This window comes from Tachyglossus aculeatus, chromosome 4 (genome assembly GCF_015852505.1).
Source record: "Tachyglossus aculeatus isolate mTacAcu1 chromosome 4, mTacAcu1.pri, whole genome shotgun sequence".
NCBI lineage: Eukaryota > Metazoa > Chordata > Mammalia > Monotremata > Tachyglossidae > Tachyglossus > Tachyglossus aculeatus.
In genome coordinates, this window is record NC_052069.1 from 24,775,401 (window position 1) to 24,778,890 (window position 3,490).

General features: G+C 42.9%; 1 non-coding gene across 1 annotated transcript; it reads left to right on the forward strand.

Moving 5' to 3' along the window:
* Nucleotides 1-2,173: 2,173 nt before the first annotated feature.
* LOC119927778 lies at nucleotides 2,174-2,311 on the forward strand. Its single transcript, XR_005450749.1, has one exon. It is a non-coding gene; the product is annotated as a small nucleolar RNA SNORA7 (small nucleolar RNA).
* The last annotated feature ends 1,179 nt before the right edge of the window (nucleotides 2,312-3,490 follow it).

A 3,490-nucleotide genomic window follows, 5' to 3' on the forward strand; every position in this document is an offset into this window, starting at 1 on the left:
GAATAATAAGGGATTGAAAGAATGGAAGCAGTGTGGCCCAGTGGATAGAGCATGGACTTGGGAGGCAAAAGAACATGGCTTCTATTCCCAGATCTCCCACTTATCTGCTTTGTGACCTTGGGCAGGTCGTTAGAGAAGCAGCGTGACTCATGGAAAGAGCATAGCCTTGAGAGTCAGAGATCATGGGTTCTAATTCTGGCTCCGCCACTTGTCAACTGTGTGACTTTAGGCAAGTCACTTAACTTCTCTGAGCCTCAATTTCCTCATCTGTAAAATGGGAATTAAAACTGTGAGCCCCATGTAGGACAACCTGATCACCTTGTATCCCCCCAGTGCTTAGAACAGTGCTGTGCACATAGTAAGCACTTAACAAATACCATTATTTATTATTATTTTTATTATTATTATTTGTGCTCACCTGTAACATGGGGATTAAGACTGTAAACCCAATGTGGGAGAGGAACTATATCTAACCTAACTACTCCAGTGCTTAGAACAGTGCCTGGCCCATAGCAGGTACTTAACAAATACCATTAAAAACAAAACAAAACACAAAGCAACTCGAGACTTGGGCAGTCCATTGGAAGAAGGCTCTGTTGTCAGTAGCTGTTGCCTGCTAATCACTCAATCAATCAATAAATCACATTTATTGAGCACTTACTGTGTGCAGAGCACTTGGGAGAGTAGTAATAATAATAATGATGGTATTTGTTAAGCACTTACTATGTGCAAAGCACTGTTCTAAGTGCTGGGCGCATACAAGGTGATCACGTTGTCCCACGTGGGGCTCACAGTCTTAATCCCCATTTTACAGATGAGGTAACCGAGGCACAGAGAAGTTAAATGACTTGTCCAAAGTCACACAGCTGACAAGCGTCGGAGCCGGGGTTTGAACCCATGACCTCATAGAGTTGGTAGGTACATTTCTTGCCCACAACAAGCTTACAATCCAGAGGGGGAGAAAGACATCAATGTAAATAAATAAATTACAGATCTGCACATACGTGCTGTGGAGCTGAGGGCGGGGTGAATAAAGGGTGAAAATCCAAATACAAGGGCAATGCAGAAGAGAGTGTGACTAGATTGTGAGCCCACTGTTGGGTAGGGACCGTCTCTATATGTTGCCAACTTGTACTTCCCAAGCGCTTAGTACAGTGCTCTGCACACAGTAAGTGCTCAATAAATACGATTGAATGAATGAGTGGGAGAAGAGAAAATGAGGGTTTAGTCAGAAAATGCCTCTTGGAGGAAATGTGCTTTTAATAAGGTTTTCGAGGTAGGGAGACGGATTGTATGTTGGATATGAAGAGGCAAGGAGTTACAAGCCAAAGGCAGATTGTAGGTTAGGGGTCAAGAGAGATCTAGATGAAGAGTGACCTAGATGAGATCAAGGAACACTGAGTAGGATGGCGATAAAGGAGTGAAGCGTGTGGACTTTGCTGTAATAGGAAAACTGGGAGGCATGGTGGAAGGAGAGGGTAAGGTGATTGAGTGCTTTACAGTTTACAGTCATCTAGGAGAGAGTTACAGAAAAGCCTCTCTCTCTCCACCTCTGAAGACCTTCCTGGAGAGGAACAAAGCAAAGGGTAGTAGTGGTGATAACATTCTTTAGGTCTTTACGATGGGCAAACACTGTAAAAGTGCCAAGCAGAAACTGCAGATAGTGATTCTAGACAGTCTCCTTATAACTAGAAGTTATGCCACCACCCACCCCCCATATATGTTGCCAGCTTGTACTTCCCAAGCGCTTAGTACAGTGCTCTGCACACAGTAAGTGCTCAATAAATACGATTAATTGATTGATTGATAGAAGAGGGGTGGGAAAGAGGATAACAAAAACGCTGGGAAAGAATATCAGGAAACATTAAAGAAAGTATTCAATAATTAAATTTGTAGTATGTGACTAATCTTAATCAGACCAGTCAGGTCCACCTCCTCCAGAAAGCCTTTTCTAGAGTTTGTGTGTATTTTATTTTGTTAATATGTTTGGTTTGGTTTTGTCTCCCTCTTCTAGACTGTGAGCCCACTGTTGGGTAGGGACTGTCTCTATATGTTGCCAACTTGTACTTCCCAAGCGCTTAGCACAGTGCTCTGCACACAGTAAGCGCTCAATAAATATGATTGATTAATTGATTTCCTATTCTCAGAATTTGTGGGGATGTATATCAACACACCCCTCTCAGGACTGCACCTGGAGGGTTTCCAGTACTCTACTAGTCTCAGCTACAGGAGGGAAAATCAAGCAGATGCAAACTCTTTCCATTCCTAGCTTGAGCAGTGGCTAGAGAGTGGAAGGCAACCTGCTACAAGTCAAAACTCAACTGTGCTGGGCAGCAGCCACATTGGAGAAAGTTTAAGGCAGAAACTCAAGTTTACTGCACGGAAGAAGACAATGGTAAACCACTTCTGTATTTTTACCAAGAAAACTCTATGGATACACTACTAGAACATTGGCAGATGGCGGGGGGGCGTTCCGGGAGAGATGATAATAATAATAATAATAATGGCATTTGTTAAGCACTTACTATGTGCAAGGCACTGTATTAAGCACTTAGGAGGATATAAGGTGATCAGGTTGTCCCACATGGGGCACACAATCTTAATCCCTATTTTACAGATGAGGTAACTGAGGCTCAGAGAATTTAAGTGACTTGCCCAAGGTTACACAGCAGACGTGGCGGAGCTGGGATTCGAACCCATGACCTCTGACTCCAAAGCCCGGGCTTTTTCCACTGAGCCACGCTGATGTGCTCATGGAGTCACTATGGGTTGGAGACGACTTGGCAGCAAAAGACAAGATGAAATACATAATCAACTATATATTAAATTATTTTGTATTGATTGCTCTCTAGGGTTTTTTTTGGTGTGGTCATTTTTTGATGTATTTTTGATGTATTTTGCTAAGCACTGTGACAAATAGAATTTAACCAAATTAAAAACAGTCTCTGTCACACATGAGGCTCATTGTCTAGAGCTGAGGGAGAACAGGTGAGATTTATTTTTTGTTGTTCATTTTTTTATGACTGCCTCCATGTTTAGAGTGTATACTCACCATGGGAGGTGACTGAGTTGTTTATAATAAGAAATAATTATAATAATGGCATTTATTAAGTGCTTACTATGTACAAAGCACTGTTCTAAGTGCTGAGGAGGTTACAATGTGATCAGGTTGTTCCACGTGGGGCTCACAGTCTTAATCCCCATTTTACAGATGAGGTAACTGAGGCACAGAAAAGTGAAGTGACTTGCCCAAAGTCACACAGCTGACAATTGGCAGAGGCGGCATTTGAACCCATGACCTCTGACTCCCAAGCCCATGCTCTTTCCATTGAGCCACGCGGCTTCTCTTGTGCACACAGTGAGCGCTCATTGAATGCTCTGACTACTAATGCTATGGCTACTAAAACTCTCTGGTCTAGACACCTGTAATCTTTCCAACCATAGAGAAACAGCATGGCTTCGTGGAAAGAGCCTGGGCTCGGGAGTCAGA